This window comes from Micropterus salmoides, unplaced genomic scaffold, assembly GCF_014851395.1.
Source record: "Micropterus salmoides isolate LMB-PRFRI ecotype aquatic unplaced genomic scaffold, ASM1485139v1 Ms_hic_scaffold_2, whole genome shotgun sequence".
Classification (NCBI taxonomy): domain Eukaryota; kingdom Metazoa; phylum Chordata; class Actinopteri; order Centrarchiformes; family Centrarchidae; genus Micropterus; species Micropterus salmoides.
The window spans coordinates 51,789,859-51,808,871 of NW_024041150.1; the positions used below are offsets into that span (position 1 = coordinate 51,789,859).

Here is a 19,013-nt window from a genome sequence, read left to right on the forward strand (position 1 = left end):
TGATCCTGTGATAATAACAAGCGCTTCATTAAAACTCTGCTCTGTGTGAAGCACACTCCTTCATACACATCAAATATGATCAGCTGGTTTCAGGAAACCAACTAACTAAACTTCATCTTCTGCCTGAAATCAAGGAGCCGTGTTTCTAAACGGCCTTAGCGACAGTAACTAAGGGGCGGGGCGAGACGCCGTGACATCGCGAGAACACTCCGCGGGATCCCGCAGCGCTCCTGTATCTCAGCCTGAAGAGCTCCGAGACCAGAATCCAGACTCAGTCCAGGACAACACGGTCCACCAGTCACAGCGGAGACCTGCAGGACGATGGAGAACCAGAACCCGGACCGCAGGAGCCAAACAGCAGCCTCGTGCTCTGATAGCGCCGATGTTCAGGTCAGTGTTCATGACTTCATCACGAGACTAAAGACACGAGGAAGAGTCTCGAGGGTCCGTGTATCATCCGTTCATTCTGTTGTTAGAGATCAGAGCCTGAAAACCCGCTCCAGGGTTTGTGTTGACGTGGTTTGATTTCCAAAGTGTCTCCGTGGTTCCTGTTTTCATCTTGAAGAGAGGAAGCTGAAAGAAAAACTCACGAGCGTTTCTCTTTTCTTTGTGCTGTGACTGTCGGCATTTTCCCGCGTTGCGCATGCGCGTGCAGCGCGTGTCATGGCTGAGCGCGCATAACAAACAATGATCCTTCTGATTGATCTGTGAGGAGGATTTCTTGTTAACCTTCACTGCTGCTTGTTTTGGGTTAGACTGCTTGAATCTCTGTCATGAAATCACAATTTGTTTTGGTCTAAACTTTATTAGCTCATCTGTTAATAACTATAAAGGTGGGTTTTGATAAGTGCTTTGAAAGAGTCCATGTCGCTGCAATCTAGGATGTGTATGGGTAAGGAGTTTCATAGGGAGCGGGCTGCAATGGTGAAAGCTCTGTCGTTCAAGACAAGCTGTTCACGGTGTATTCCTCAGAGAATTAAACACTTTTCCACAGTAATACCAAGAAAGAGGGCGTCAATTTTCTAGATGTGGTTAAAATTGTACAGATGATACTCTGACTTCCCGTTCCCATGAAGGCAGCACGGAGCTCCACCACATGTAGCTGACGGGGGAAAAAAAATACACATCTCATCAGTCACAGTGGACTAAACTGGCAGGTTTTAAAGTTGCAGACCACAGTTCTTCTGCAAGTAGTTTAAAGTTTAAACTCGTAATGTTGTGAATCTTTGGTGTAAACTTCCAGCGACTTTGTTTATGTAATTCTGTTAAACTCTCTGAATTTTATGCATCAAACAATAATGCTTTCTGACTTCCGTCTCACAAACACCTTCATTTCTGTATCAAAGAAACTCTTTCCCCTCTTTGTTGACATGTCAGACCATGTTTTCTTTATTTCAGCCATTATGAGTTTCTGTACCGGCTGCATTGACTTCCATTGTGACACTAATGCCACTCTGTTGTTTTGCATTGAACTTTGACGACACGCTGTCATCTGAAAACTCACAAGATCCACAACATAGAATCATCAATGTGTTAAGGCTGTTCTGGGACTATTTTGAAGCAGGTGAGGCAAATATGTTTGGAGTAGTACATGACAGCGTACAACTTGACACTTCCTGTTGCCAGCAGGTGGCGCTATGACATTGTGTTTTTGTTGGCATATGGATGTGTTCAGGGTTGGACTCTCATCCTACATGTACTGTTTGGTGCAGATATGAGCATGCACACTGAAGTTATAACAACTTCCAGTTTCACGGCAACTCATCGATTTTGGACGCCACACCACGGACACGCCCATTGATGAGAACTCACAGATGTCACAACTTTTCATTGTCAACTTTTCATAGGATTTGAAAATCTTTGAACGATACCCAGCCCTACTCATACTGCAACACTTCTCTTTGTAAAGAGAGAAAATGACAGGATAAAGTCGCTAACCTGCCTGTCAACGCGAGCTGGTCCATTTCATTGGATTTACCATTACCATTATTACCATTCATGTCTTAAATATGTGTGCACTCCAAATTTAGGCGTGGCTAGCTTAACTCACAAACGAGTGACAGAAACCCCCAAAACCCCCCAAGGTCCGAGGTCCACCCACCATAGTCTCTTAATATCCTGTGGGAAACACTGATTGTTTTAACGATTCTTAACCCTTTCTCTACTTTTTTGTGTCATTAAAGTTACTTCTTTTTAGCTGTTCTGTAACATGATTCATTATTAATATAGCCTTTTATATTTTTTGACACTCTGGATCGGAAATTCACCAATAGGTTTCAAAATCAAACTTACCGTAATTTTTAAAAGTTCTACATGCATAATTTGACACCGTTAAAACTCAAACACACACAATTGTATTGTAAGAGAATAACATAGGGTAACATATCAAACATAAGTATATAGTGTTATAGACTTGGTGTCTACTACAGTGTACATGTCATGATCTCATTCACTGGTTACGTGACCTGCAGCAGGTGTCGATGATTCATCCTTACTACTACATTGTATATTATCAGATCCTTAAGCAAATACTGTGCGACATTACCTAGGGGTTGAGCAAACATTACATCACTTTATCTGGTACTCTAAGCAAACAGTACCTGCATACATTAGCTAGTTTTATTGCATATTCCCAACTTGACATGGTCTCAGTAGCTTCACTTCACATGTAGAGACATTGGAAAATTATTGATTATTTAGCAGCCTATCATCCTTAGGCAAAAAAAATTACAGAAGTGCTGATAGTGAGTTAGTTAAAATTACCTTATTATCATCGATAGGCGATCCAATTGGCACAAGCCTACTTTGACTCTCTATAGAGTAGCCTTTAGGGATGGTGATCGTAAGGAGCCTGTAAATCACCGGTCTAATTCTCTTGGAGGATGTCGTTAAAGTACGAAGTGTGTAAAATTACCATTAAATCCAAAATCGACTTTCTGATTGGTGTGGGGCATTGCTCCAAGAGGCGTTTTTGTATGTCTGGACCTAATACATAATCCATAGAAATTTTGTACACGTAGGTAAAACTTTTGGCCGGGGGCTGCCATTTTGCCACAGCCATGTGCGAGACCTATAAAATATTAAATTTTCCGCCCCTCCTGAGTTATGTGCAAAGTTTAAACATGTTTAGGCCTCCAAAAATCAGCTCACTTTGCAGAAGAGAAAAAAAATTCCATCAGTTCCAAAAGGGTCCTTGCATGTTTTATGCTCAGGCCCTTATTATAAGAACTGACAACATGCATTTGTTTGCCTTAAGTAGTGACACACATTTTGCTCAGGAAAAACATTTTATTTATGTTTCTTCACTATATTAATCTGAATGATTTTTTTGCACATTTTGCAGAGAAACAACTCTATTATTTCAAGAAAACCCATTCTCACGGTGGCTTATTAATGACGCAGCCTATCAAACAACTTAAACCAACATCTGCACCCTGTGTGTTCACTGCAGCTTTACCTGGTCCGTGCATAAAATATCTTAATGTAAGTTAAGTCTAGTCTGTGAAGTCTGTGCGAAAACACATAGACATAAGACAACTGACCATACTTCTCGGTGTGAATGCACTCAAAATAGTAAGTACAAGTATGGAAGTGCACAAATTGATACACAGAGAGAGAGAGACTTTTATTTAAATGTCCCTTATTTTCAGATCTCAATGATGACAGTTGTGACTCCTCTCTCCTCTCCCTCTCCCTGCTCCTCTCTCTCCCCCCTAAAACCCACAGAACCTGCCAGAGCTTTCCAGAACAAAAAACAGCTACCTCAGAGTTCATCTTCGACTCATGATGCCTGTGCTCCTTTGTCTCCTACATATTTGGGCTACAGCCTTTTGTTGCAGTTTTATAATTGAAGTAAATTTATGAAGATGCTGTTTATTCTGTTTTTGTAGTTTATTCCAGGGGAAAGCTATAATTGTCAAGCTATAAGATGTTCACAGTAACCAGGCAAAGGCTTCTATGGTTTAAGTCAGAGGGGGTGGAATTTGTTGCCCATGTTTCCTGGCAATAAATTAAACAGTTGTCATTTCATGATGCTTTAATATCTGTTAATTTTAATACTTAATAAATTGTTTTTTGACTAATTAAATAAATATACAGTATACTGTATAATGCTACATGATAAATAATAGGCTTTAAATAGATTGGTCGATACTGCTTTCAGCAATCTGTGATTGGCCCAAAAAATCCTGATTGGAGCACCTCTATAGTATACTAATTGTTCATTTTGTACGCATTATGCAGTGAATACTGACTGAGTAGTAGGCAGTATGTTGGTATGCAATGTCGAACACAGACATGCTCTAAATGTTGTTTTATGGTTCTAGATAGCTCGCTCCACCATGACATCTCACTCACTGTCTTTCTTTCTGTATGTCTGTCTGTTGATATAGAAACAAAGAGGAAGACATGGACTCAAATGTCACCGCTGTCAGCACTGTGACAAATCCTTTACAACATCTGGATATTTAAAGATTCATCAGAGACTTCACACTGGAGAGAAACTGTACAGCTGTGACCAGTGTGAGAAAGCTTTCACTACATCTGGTCAACTTAAAATCCACCTACGTGTTCACACTGGAGAAAAGCGCACAGCTGTGACCAGTGTGAGAAAGCTTTCACTACATCAGGTCAACTGAAAATCCACCTACGTGTTCACACTGGAGAAAAAGCGCACAGCTGTGACCAGTGTGGAAAAGCTTTCACTCAACCAGGTCAACTTAAAATCCACCAACGTGTTCACACTGGAGAGAAACCATACAGCTGTGACCAGTGTGGGAAAGCTTTCAGTACAACAGGCCACCTAAAAAGCCACCAACGTGTTCACACTGGAGAGAAACCATATTGCTGTGACATATGTGGAAAGGCTTTCACTCGATCAGATCACATTAACAAACACAGACGTGTTCACACTGGAGAGAAACCCTACTGGTGTGAACAATGTGGGAAAACTTTCGGTCGGTTTGATAAGTTAGAAAAACACAGACGTCTTCACACTGGAGAAAAGCCGTATTGGTGTGAACAATGTGGGAAAACTTTCCGTGGGGCTGATAAGTTAGAAGTCCACCGCCGTGTTCACACTGGAGAGAAACCGTACTGGTGTGAACAATGTGGGAAAAGTTTTGCTCAATCAGGTAACCTAAAAGCCCACCGACGTGTTCACACTGCAGAGAAACCGTACAGCTGTGACCAATGTGGGAAAGCGTTTAAAGAGCGTCGTACACTTAGAAGCCACAAACTCATTCACACCACATCGTTGTGAATTCTTTTTTAAAGTCAAGTTAGCCGTTTCCTCATGCTTATCCTCCCTGTGTCCCGTGCAAGAGAGTGAAAGACTAGAGTACCACTCAGCATAGTTGCCACAGAGGTTGCGGTGTAGATATTATCTAGATATTTTCTACGTTACATTAGCATGTAGCTGACGCATTTAGCCAAAGCTTATAACTTACGCTTACAACTGCTATATATGTCAGAGGTTGCACGCTTCTGGAGCAACTAGGGGTGTAATGCTATCAGTGTGTAATGCTATGTTAAATACATCATTTTTAATATTTGACTACACAGATAAAATCAGAAGAAAGGAAACAGATGTTTGTTGTTGTTACTCCGGTTTTACACACAACGCAAATTTTCAATTTCCGTTGCACGAGTTTGACCGCTGGACTACTCGCACAAGTTTTCCACACTCGACAATGCAACAGCATAAATAAACAACCTGCCATTACTACAGCTGTATGAACACAAACTGAACATTTTGCTGTGATGTAGTTGCAACAAATGGATCAAACGGATGACGAAATATAAAAAATAAATAAAAATATCATGATGCCCATATGTGTTAAAAAAAAAAAAAAAGTAATAATGCATTATCAAGATTTTATATTTTATATTGTTAATACAATGACCCTGTGCAAGATAGATATGGGTGAGCAGCCTACACAATATACACACAGAGGTGTCGGCAGTAGGGAAGCATTTTAAATTGTCGGAGAAAGACGCAAATATCGCCATTTGCAGACACTGTTCTGCTGAATTGTCTCCTAGCACATCCACTATCTGTGGCTGACGTCTTAGAAAAGGCAACAAACGATCTGAACCACTTTGAGTGTTTCTGTCACTTGTTTATGACACGCCGATTAAGCTAGCCACACGTATTCAAGCCTTTATGGTAACTGAAATGAACTAGAGCGTTCTTTTTGCACAAGACGCTAAAAGTGTGTGTGTGAACGTATATTTCTATTGCATAGCCAAAATTACTAGATAGGCAGGGTGTAACGACTGTGTGGTGTAACGTTAGGCCCAGGGTTTTATAGTGCGAGCATTTCACTCTCATATGCCCCCTAAAAATACATATTTGCGAACCGGAAAACTGATGTACGGTCACAGTTGCAACTGTACGTAATCTTCCATTTTGTCGGACCGAGCTCTGACCGCTTGAACAGCCCTGTTACTCAAACTAAATTATGATATAAAAAACTGCGCAGCGCATCAACATAGCTCTGTGCAATTAATAAAATTTTGATCTCATTTAAACTGGCACACAGCTTGTCCGAAGCGCGCCTGGCCGCTCCGTGATCTCCTGGCCCTGTCCGCCCCAGCGACCCACTCCCTCTCCGGTACCTACAATGAGTTGTGTAGGAGGCCTACTACCGGCGTGCTATGAACAGTTTGTGATCGTTCCCTCTGGCTGGATGAATTTTTTGCACATAATCCATGGACAACAACTGGGGGCCTGACGCTAAATTCCACGATCTCACGGAGAAAAGAAAGGTGAGGTCGAAACAGTGTAGAGAGACTGCCGCAGCTGTTGTTAAGCTGCTTCCACCAATTATCAAAACAAGTTAATTAAGATAAAACTATAATTGGCGGGGAGCCGTTTCACGACACTTGTTTGTTTTATAAACCCAGCGCACCCCTTTCCTTTACAGCTGAGCCTCTTGTCCCTCCCTAAAAGGTGTGTTCAGTGTTGCTTTACCTGATCGGTTCTTGTAAAGTATCCACTGTGTTTGCATCTTCTAATGTCATAGCGATTTATAGTTTTCTCACCGTTGGTTTATGTCACTGTATCTCCCGACAAAACACCGCGGTTTTATTTCAGCATTCTGTAACGTAACTTTGTCAACTCAAGTAGTTCACCTGTCACAAGGCGCTATACAAGTACGGAGCATTTAAATTTACCTGCTCTGCTCCCCTCCGTGTACTCACACACACTGAGCCCTCTCAGTGACCCATCCTTCACCCAAACAGGGATGGAAATTAACACCAGCTAAATGCGGGTGGATTTTCCGTTTGGCTGCCAAATGTCTGAATGGTGACCCGCCACATTGGCTGTTAAAAATATCAGTCATATAATTTCTATTTGACGATAATTAGCAGCAGACCAGCGTTCTTGTTATGTCGCACTTAAATTGGTCCCTGATGTTAGATGATATCTAAAATTGTGTAACACACGGATTAGATGCATTCATTGGTTGGTGGCTGGTAAATTTCCACCCCTGCAACTTGGGGGAAACTGATGTCGTCCTCTTGCGCTCTAGATGCTGGTTAAAGTTAACAATGATTATTGTTTCTTATTTCCTGGGTTATTTTGGATTTTGGAGTAATGTACATATATCCTAGTTTTTAAAAAGAAAGTATTACATTTTAAGAGTTCAATAGATTAAGGTTTCATAAGGCAATGAGTAAACCTGTTAAATAATTGTGATCTCAATATTGACCAAAGTAATTAGCAGCCCTACATGAACATTTAATTTATTGTGTGAAACTGCTCCTCTGCCTTCTTTTTGTAAAGGCTAATGCTTCATTCACTACATTTTTTTTATTCTTAACTTGAAAAAACTTTAGAATTTGTTTTTTAATTTGGTGAAGAGCGTATTATGATTTGTTTAGGACTCAAAACTCAAAGTGTAAGACTTGGACTTGACTTGGGAATTGTTGGTCCTTGACTTAAGACTTGACTCGGACTTGCCAGTCATGATCAGTCTGGACTTGGGACTCAACTCGACTTGACTCTGACTTGTAAAATGATGACTTGGTCCCACCTCTGCAGAAGACAACAGGGAAATTAGAAACAACGTTTGGAATTGGCTAACGTTAGCTGGCTATTTAGCTAACTGTGCCTTTTATTGAAACACTTTCACCTTTTCATAAAGCCGAAGCGCTCGTCAGTGTCACTTTTTGTGAACAGATCTATCACAGCCTGAATGGAGCGGGACATAAAGAAGTTTGATGTGCTACAGCAAACTATTCAAATGTTGAACTCATCGTTCTGCATAAATAGTTATGATTACTGACGAGTTAGTAGCCTACTTAAAATTAAAGTTGGAGACTAACTACCATGCAGCCTAGAGCATTTTAATGCACAAAGTTAATGAATAAAAAACAACCCCAAAATGAAGCTGCAGTAACTGGAATTAATATTGTAATAGTGGTAAACTGTACACTAAACTAACAGTACAAATTATAGTAAATAAAATTAAAAAGTAAAATTGCATGCAAGCAAACATTATCTAGTTTGAAACAACTAAAACACAAAATCACACTGTGGTTCACATGATTTTCAGTAATGTTGCAAACATAAACGTCATAGTCGATTTAAGACAATGGATTTTTGCAGGAAATCCGATCAGTTCTTCACAAAGAAAACAGGCCTATACAGACTGAGAAGGTTGGTGAATGCTTCAGTTTTTAGATTACAACCTGGTCACATATAGGCCATAAACATTTGATGAGTATATTTAAATTTCACAATTCCTCTTTTACAGGTGCGTTGCTGACTTAACCGGTTACAGCTCAAAGTGGCGTCTGTCTTATAATATGTTGAAAACGTCTTAAAAGGTGTTGAATTTTACTTCAGGATACTTGTGTATATACCCTGTATATGTACTTTTATTAATCCTCTATATGCCATTACCTTATGTTCTTTGCTCATCTTATGTGATGTTATGATTTCCAGTTAGTGTACCAGTGTTTTGATATAATGACCTTCTGTGAGATTGTTTTGTGTCATGCTTTAATGTAAGAAAGGAGTTTCCACTATGGCTCAAGGCTGAGAAAGGCTTTTCTGTTGGACTCCACAATTATTCTCTAGCATTAAATGTCTTCTCTGTTTCTCTGGGTCAGACTCTCTAACAGCCCTCTGGTGTATGAGCTCTGCCCTTCAGCTGAATCACCCTGTTATTCTTACTTTAATAAATATCACAAAGACACCTGTTTGTTGTAACGTCTTTATTTCTTCAGAAGGAAATATACCAAACCTCCAGTCAAACGTACTGTGACATGTTCACCATCATCCCGTCAGGTCTGTGAGGGCACCGGATTGAAAATAAATCTATAAAATTTTATAAATTACTCTCAAGATATGTACCACAACCTGGGACTGCATTAAGCTGCAGTATCAATGAGCATCTGTCTGCAAGAAATAACTGGCAGAGGAAGGATTGGATGATGGTTTCCATGATGTGATCATGATGAAAGTGAAACGTCCTGTTTTGATCCTGCAGTCACAAACCTTTAACTTCTACTTTAGATTCTGATGTCGTCTGTGCAGCAGCACCAAAACAAGCGGTGGAAGCTGATTTACAAAGGTGGAAAACCTCTTTATCGTCTTTTATTTAATTACCAAAATAAAAGCTTCTGTGGTGAGTCAATATACTGAAATACTTTTTATAACAAAACTAAGATCAACATATGACAGTAAGTTACTTCTTATCTCATCATTATGACTCAGTGAGTGTTGATTTTTTTTTTTTTAACATTAGATATTAATTATATAAAGTTTCTGTTATTTTAATGACTCATTAATGTAAAAGCAGGATTTTACTGCTGTAGTTGTGTAGTAGGGTGTGAGCCGGCCGAGTTGCATATTCTGGAGCTCTACTGGCTTTTTTGTGCGTCTTGGGATGATAAATGTACCACAAAAATCTTGGTGATTCAGTGTGCATGGGCTGCATCTTTGAAGGGACACTTCCTTATTCCAGCAGGTGGCACTATGAGGTTGGGTGAATTTTGTCCTGTAGATGTGTTCAGGGCATGACCCTTATCAAATATGTGAGAGAGGAATGAACTTTGACGACACGCTGTTATCCGAAAACTCACAAGATTCACAACATAGAATCATCAATGTGTTAAGGCTGTTCTGAGACTATTTTGAAGCAGGTGAGGCAAATATGTTGGGAGTAGTACATGACAGCGTAAAACTTGACACTTCCTGTGGCCAGCAGGTGGCGCTATGACTGTGGGTGAATGTCGGCATGTACATATGTTCAGGGCGGGACTCTTATTAAACATGTAAAATTCTGAGCATGTACAGTGAAGTTACACCAACTTCCTGTGTCAAGGTGAAGCACGGAACTTCGCTGCCAGGTTTTACAACATGACCTCATCAATGTCTTATGGTTTTCCTGGGTAGACGGGTATTTTTAGGCCCCCAAAATTGAGGTTGCTTCCCAGACGAGAGAGAGGAGAAAAAAAATTCTTCAGTTTCAATACTGATATCATAATAAATTCATTTTATGGCCTATGGTACTGAAAATGTAGCTCAATGATTTATAGTTAAGCTGGGTGTAAGGTTCAGTTTGACAAATAGCATTACAAGGTAGCAACAGAAAATGAGACAACTGATAGCGTTGCTGAGGAGAGATAGGCTATCGTCATATTGTCAGATTCTATGTTGTGAATCCTCTACCAAATTTCACACATTTCATAAGGGTCACGCCCTGAAACATCATGCAAATATTCACCCAACATCATGGCGCCACCCACTGGTAAGTGGTATTTTACCCTTCCCAAATTTATATTTTAATGTGCATTTTTTTTTCAATTTCTCTGTTGCTTTTATGTTTAATGTAAAGCACTTTGAATTACCTTTGTTGTTGAAATGTGCTATACAAATAAACTTGCCTTGCTACACCTTGACATCTCACTTACTGTGTTTCTCAAGAGAGGGACTCAAACGCGACAAATCCTTCACAACATCTGGATATTTGAAGATTCATCAGAGAGTTCACACTGGAGAGGAACTGTACAGCTGTGACCAGTGTGGGAAAGCTTTCACTACATCAGTTGCCTTAAAAATCCACCAACATGTTCACACTGGAGAGATACCGTACTGGTGTGAACAGTGTGGAAAAACTTTTGCTCGATCAGGTGTCCTAAAAATCCACCAACGTGTTCACACTGGAGAGAAACCGTATTGGTGTGAACAATGTGGGAAGGTTTTCACTAGATCAGTTCACCTAAAACACCACCAACGTGTTCACACTGGAGAGAAGCCGCACTGGTGTGAACAGTGTGGAAAAACGTTCGCTCAGTCAGGTCACCTAAAAAACCACCAACGAGTTCACACTGGAGAGAAGCCGTATTGGTGTGAACAGTGTGGAAAAACTTTTGCTCGAGCAGGTGTCCTAAAAAACCACCAACGTGTTCACACTGGAGAGAAACCTCACTGGTGTGAACAATGTGGGAAAGTTTTCACTAGATCAGTTCACCTAAAACACCACCAACGTGTTCACACTGGACAGAAACCATACTGGTGTGAACAGTGTGGAAAAACTTTTGCTGAATCAGGTAACCTAAAAAGGCACCAACTTGTTCACACTGGAGAGAAACCTCACTGGTGTGAACAGTGTGGAAAAACGTTTGCTCGAGCAGGTGCCCTAAAAGTGCACCAACGTGTTCACACTGGAGAGAAACCGTACTGGTGTGAACAGTGTGGGAAATCTTTCGCTCATCCAGGTGCCCTAAAAGTGCACCAACGTGTTCACACTGGAGAGAAACCGCACTGGTGTGAACAGTGTGGGAAAACTTTTGCTCAATCAGGGGACCTAAAAAAGCACCAACGTGTTCACACTGGAGAGAAACCGTACAGCTGTGGCAAATGTGGCAAATCTTATACCGACAGGAGAACCCTTAAAGAACACAAATGCATTCACAAAGAATCAGTGTGACAGTTTTCACAGAGCCAAGCTAGCTGTTTCCTGCTGCCCTGAATACAACCACCTGTTATCATGTGACTGTATTAATAACAATAATAAACAGAAGGATTAGTAACAATAATTGAAGTGGGGGTGTGTTATCCGACATTAGCAAAATTAAATAAGGTTGATTGAGGAACTGACAGTTTGTTATAAAGTCATTGTGACCATGGCCAAGGCATCAAAAAATTGATTTTACCTATATCAGTGTGTCTGGGGTCTTAAAGTCTTTAAAAAGTTAATAAATCAATTTTGGGAAAATTAAGGCCATTAAAAATGATTTGTCTTAATCGCCATTTAACAAGGTATAATATAGATACTTTGGTCAATGTGAAAATCCTTTTTGCACAAAGAGTTGGTGCGCTTAAAATGTGTGTCAACGTATTTACTTTTATATTGCATAGCCAAAATTACTAGATAGGTAGGTTGTCACAACTGTGCGATTATTTATTTTTTTGTTGTTTTTGTTTTTTCCTGTGTTGTGTAACGCTAGACCCAGGGATCTACAGTGCGAGCATTTCACACTCATATGCCCCTAAAAATAGATCCTCCAAACTTTACGAGTCACAGATACAACTAGGATACACCAAAATGAAAATTCTTGGCCGTAGCCAAAACCGAATATTATGAAAAACTTTGCCGAACAAGTACATTCACATTTTCGCCTCCTTTTATTTATTTTTTTTACCATTGCATAAATGAAATGGTCAATAAGTGCTTTTACTCTGTAAAGTAAATTACATGTGTCCATTTACTTTTAATGTACACATGTAATATGTTTATACTTTCTGTGAGTGTAATCTTTTTTTGACTTATTAGGCCGAACACCGAAAGTGCTATGTTTGCTATTTCTGGCTGATTAATTTCGGTGCATCCCTAGTTACAACAGAACGTATTCTTCCTCTTAGTCGGACTGAGCGCTGACAGTTTGAAAACCGGCGTTACTCAAACACAAGAGCAAGATGCGCCATCAACAGGTGATCGGTAAGACTATGGCTAACGTTTAATATGTTATAATATACTAATACACTCATTTATACCAGCTCCTCTTCCAGGTTGTGGGTCGAGTCTCTGCAGTGGACCGATGTGGATTTAGCCAGGATGCCATCGTGCCAATATGTGCTGCCTCCTCCTGAGAGAGACATGTTCTCCTTGTTCTATTACAGGGGGCTGGGTATCGAGTTCAATACTTTTTAGGCACCGACCGAATTGCGAGTATCAAAAAATGCCTTGTCTTTTGGCACCAAAGTTCGAAACCTAAAGGTCCTTGTTAACGCCAATAAGCATGCAGCATTCTTGATGTGGCCACATCTAAAAGTGATTGTAATTGGCTGTGGTGATGTAAACACGAGTTCACGCGGAGACGTGGCTCGTGGATGTAACTAAAAGACGTGGAGAAAATCAAACATGTGGCTTAGTGCAACAGCGTGCGATGTAATATTTGTGACGTAAGATAATTGCTGCCAAGAGCGGCGACGCGACAAACCTGGTGAAGCCCTTGACTGTGCATGGAATAAACTTAAGAGCAGAAAGTTGCTCCGTATTTGCTGCAACAAGACAGAGACAGAGTCATCGTCTCAGCTGTATGTGCAGCCGGCAGAAGCGCTTCCGCGTGACTGTGACATCACGTACCGATCCTTGGGCTGATGTCTGCGACTTTGCTGCAGTGGATTAAAGACACGCGCGGCTGAGTTTACTTTCTATTGTGATAGTTGTTGCCTGGACAGCTCTTCCTCTAGTGAGGTGGAAACTTTGTAGTGGCAGAAACTTGTTTCCATGAGAAGAGATTTCTCTCTCTTTCTCTCAGGCCTGTTGCCATGAATGTTCAGGTTGCAATGCTGCAAGAGCACAAATTCACATAAATAATAAAAAATATATAATAAACAATGAAATGACATTATAAAAACTAAAAGAGGAATAAAAACAACAAAAACACAATATAGGCCTATGTTACACTGAAAATATGTCTTGGTTTTGACAAGCAGTAGCATTTTTCAAAGAAACAATTATTAAAATGAACTATTAATGATAATGTCATAATTAAGTTACTTTATCCAAACAACAATGGTTCTCCATTTGTTGAGAATAAAATTGGTATAGAAAAAAGTATCGTTCAGGAACCGGTATCGAAGTCGAGGTATCGAAAATCTTTTAACGGTACCCAGCCCTAATTATAAATCTGTTTTACTGAAGTTGAAGTTGAACTTGTTATAACTTTTGGGGCGGCTGTGGCTCAGGAGATAGAGCGGGTCGGCGGTTCGATCCCTGGCTCCCCCTGGTTGCGTGTCGAAGTGTCCTTGGGCAAGATACTGAACCCCGATTTGCCCCTGGCGGCTATTCCGCCAGTGTATGAATGAGTCTGAATGTTAGTTTCCGTTTGAGCACTTAGGCTCAGTGTGTGAATGTAGTGTAAAAGCGCTTTGAGTGGTCGAAAAGACTAGAAAGGCGCTATACAAGTACGGAGCATTTACATAAAAATGGACACAAATAAGCTTTAGGATGCCGCCTACACTACCAACGTTATCCATCACTCTAGTTATTCTCTTCAGCTTTGTTCCCTTCTGGCGAAAGAGTTTTTACTTTTACAGTCTCAAAATATATTTATGTAAATGTAAGTTAAAGGTTCGTTGTGTAGTTTCTAGTGGCTTCTAGCAGTAAGGGTTCAGATTGCAACCAACAGTTCACCCTTTCCATATTTCTGCCTGAAAATAAATTACAACTATGTCAGGTAGTTATCCACTGGTCAATGCATGCAAGCAAACATTATCTAGTCTGAAACAACTAAAACACAAAATCACACTGTTCACATGATTTTCAGTAATGTTGCAAACATAAGCGTCATAGCCGATTTAAAACAATGGATTTTTGCAGGAAATCCGACCATTTCTTCACAAAGAAAACAGGCCTATACAGACTGAGAAGGTTGGTGAATGCTTCAGTTTTTAGAAGAGATTACAACCTGGTCACATATAGGCCATAAAAATTTAATGAGTATATTTAAATTTCACAATTGCGTTGCTGACTTAACCGGTTTTAAAATGTATTGAATTTTACTTCAGGAGACCTGTGTATATACCCTGTATATGTACTTTTATTAATCTGCTTTTATGTCATTACCTTATGTTTTGATATAATGACCTTCTGTGAGATTTTGTTTCATGCTTTCCTGTGAGAAAGGAGTTCCCACTGTGGCTCAGCCAAATCACTCTGTTATTCTTACTTTAATAAATATCACAAAGACACCTGTTTGTTGTAACGTCTTTATTTCTTCAGAAGGAAATATACAAAAAAATACAAAACAGTCATACTTACTGTGACGTGTTCACCATCATCCCGTTAAGTCTGTGAGGGCGCTGGGGCTGCATTAAGCTGCAGTATTAACGAGCAACGATACTACTGTCAATGTTGGAGAGATTAGTGTATGATGATCTTGGTAAAGAGAGATTTTGTGGAAAACCTCTTTATCGTCTTCTCACTCTCACATTACTTATTAAATATCATGTTTTCTAATGAACTGCATCACTTGTGGAAAACAAAAGCCCACTCTTTGGCCTCTGAGTCTGTTTGGGGTCAAAAGAAACCTCCAGACTTTCACTCTCAGTCCTTCAGAGTCTAACAGCTTCCAGAGGTTTTGTTGAAGAGTCAGACTGTGTTTGAGCGCCACCTGCTGCTCATTAAGCAGACAGACCAATAAAGATGAAGAATAAAGAGAACAGAGTGCTGCTGTTCCTCCATCTTCTGCTCTTTCCTTCATTGTTTTACTCTCTCTGGATGCTGCTGTGCTCTGACAGGAAATCACTGACGTTTAGTGGCTGAACGAGCAGCTTTGATTTGTTATTGAACTTTCTAATGTGTCTGTTAGCTTACATGTCTTTGACCTTTACACCTCAGCTCATGTCAGCGTTGATGTTTCCTCCCTTACTGTAACGTACAGAAGCTGATGTGCTTCCTGCAGTAGTTTGGCTTGTATCTGCTGTAAGCTGCAGTTAATAATTAGATCTGTTCTGGCTCTATTATTACTGAGGGATTCTCTGTTGTTTGACCCTTATGACCCAGAAAAGGTAAGAATTACCAAAATAAAAGCTCCTGTGGTGAGTCAACATTTTTAAGGTACTGAAATACAGGATTTTCAGTAGTAGAGTCTGGTGTGGAGGATTTATATCGTGTAAAAGAAAACTTATAGTAATAATTGTATAAACTGGTGGGGGTTCAACTCATAACAAAACGTTATATTTTAAACACTAAATTTGAATGTTTCTTTTATGTGTTTCTAAGTAACTGGTAACTAAAGCTGTCAGATAAATGTATTCAATTCAATTCAATTCAATTTTATTTATATAGCGCCAAATCACAACAACAGTTATCTCACAGCGCTTTTCATAAAAGAGCAGGTCTAGACCGTGACTCTATGATGGTATTTACAGAAGCCCAACAGTTCCCACCAAGAGCAAGCACTAGGAGACAGAGGCAAGGAAAAACCTCGAGCAGAACCATGGCTCAGGGTGGGCGGCCATCTGCCTCGACCGATTGGGGTGAAGGAGAGAGAGAGAGAGAGAGAGAGAGAGAGAGAGAGAGAGCAAAAGTTCAATATTTCCCTCTGAGATGTGGAGCAGAAGTAGAAAGTAAAGTACAAGTACCTGAGTGTTGTACTTGAGTACAGCAGTGTAGTAAATGTAGCTGTTGTGTTAATGTGAATGTTTTGTGAGGAGCTCTCCAGTTTGTCCTGAGGGACGAACAGACTGACAGTGACAGGAAGCAGCCAGCAGGAGGCAGCAGAGGAGCTTCAGTTTGTTCAACAGATGATAGTTTTCACTTTAAAGTCACTGGAGGAGCAAACTGTGTGCAGAGGGTTTGTGTCCTATTACCTTTAATAGAAACAACCAGTCCTGCTATAATGGAAGATCAGCAGCCCAGTAAGTTTGTTGTTATTCACAGATTTTAACAGCACAAACATTTTACATTTCACATTAATGACTTTGAAGCTGAAGAAACAAACACTCGTCTGACAGCATCTCATATTTATTGTGTTCAACTTGTTCCAGCTCTTCAGTGAAAATCGGCTGTGATATGATGTCATCACTGAGTGAGATATTCAAACCAGATCCTCCATGTTTTTATGGCTGCACCGTTCCATCAAATGGAAATATTGTTCAGAAGGAAGATACATCAGCGTTAGCTCGCCTGCTGCTTTTCAGTAACTAACATAATTAATTTGTGTGACTTTCCCCTGGAGGCTCAATGTGAGCACAGCTAAATGTACTGGATGATAAAAAAAACTGTTAGTGAGCTGGACTGAATGGTTGGATGGAAAACCCTGAATTAACAGAGCCAGTCCATAAGCAGCTTCATGATACTGGTTATCCAGGACGGCCATTGTTAGTCTCACTGAGACCAGGTCAACCAGAGAGACCCAGACTCAGTTAAACCTGCTTCAGGATTCAGGCCCCAGATGTGAGGGAGCAATAAAGATGGAGAGAAATGTTGCAGATCAGACCTGTGGTTTGTTTGTGAAGTGTGACAGCAGACTGAGATTAGAGAATGAAGAAGAAGACTGGGAGCTCAGCTCTCCTGAAGGAGTTTAGATGAAGAGGGAACAACAGGAGGAAGAAGAGAGAAGTCTTTTGGCTGAAGAAGAGGAAGCAGACAGAGTGAAAGAGTTTTTAGGATTCATTTCTGATTTGGATTCCACACACATGGAACCATTTTCATTTGCTGAATCATCATGAAGACGTTCAGAGCCTCTGCTGCTGCTGTTATTCCCTTTTACACTTCTGGAGGAATATTAATATTAGAATTTCCACTTTTACTGTCCATCAGATCAGCCGACCAATCAACAAGCAGCCTGTTTCTGCCCGGTAACAGACGTCCACATAGGATCCAGCTGGGGCTCCTCTCTGCTCCACCTGATCACCTGAAGAGATGTGAAAATGTGCATCAGTCGCCTTTTCAAGCAGCTGATCCCCATTTGAATTGAGAGCCAACCTGGACAAACACACGATGGTGAAGTGAACAAACGGCTACCAGAGGAACGTTACCAGGGGAAGCCCGGAAGCGAGAGAATAAAGAAACCTGAAATGAACATAAACAACAAACAATGAATGCCCCTCATCTGTGTGTTACATGATTTTAGATCCCTTTAAGTTCGACACGTATCATAAAACAACGCTGATCCACTGTTAGCTACCATCAAAAACATATTCTATGGGGACATCGTAACAAATACATTTACCCGCCAATGTGGCAGATAGCTTTCCATCATTTAGATGCTAGACGGAAAATCTACCCACATTTGGTGCTTGGCAGGTGTTAATTTCCAGGCCTGGTTGTATTTATTCATTCTTTTCCTTTTTACAGAAGGTGAACTTATATATTGTCAACTTTTGTAGACTATTTTACTCATCTCTTGCATTTCTTGCTGTACTTGCTTGCCGGTTCCCAAAATATATATAAATAATTCCACTGATGACATTTACGTTACATTCACATTGATTCATTTAGCTGACATGAGGAAAAACGTCAGCTGGTGTTTCCCTGTAGGGATGAAACGGTTACCGGTTTAATGATAAACCGTGGTAAAATTCCCGATGGTTATTATTACCGTACACATTTTAAATAACATTATAACTGGGTTCGGTTACCGCACTTTCATAAACTCTCAGGGCTTTACAAACCAACAGCAGCATTTTGATATCACTCAATTTTTAGGAAGCCCTGTAAAGACATGATTATGGTAGTCGAGTCGACTTAAGATAAATGCATGAACAAGTTTTTACATTACATTTATTCATTTAGCTGACACTTTTATCCAAAGTGACTTACAATCTGGGGTGCTGTGTAGGGGGGAAGTTAGGACAATTCCAAGGGCCCCCCAAAAATAGGTAAAAGCTTATAAAAAATTATATTACATTATAATTATATAAAATTTGTTTGTACTTGTTTTTGGCAATAAAAGTTAAATATCCCCATTGACCAAAAAGTAAACATCCATATTGACCGACTACCCCCCTGTATCTGTGACACTGTGAGCTGCACTTTGTTTGA

The 19,013-nt window shown here is 40.2% G+C and overlaps 1 pseudogene; it reads left to right on the forward strand.

Moving 5' to 3' along the window:
- Positions 1 to 12,237, forward strand: LOC119912746 (annotated as a pseudogene).
- The last annotated feature ends 6,776 nt before the right edge of the window (positions 12,238 to 19,013 follow it).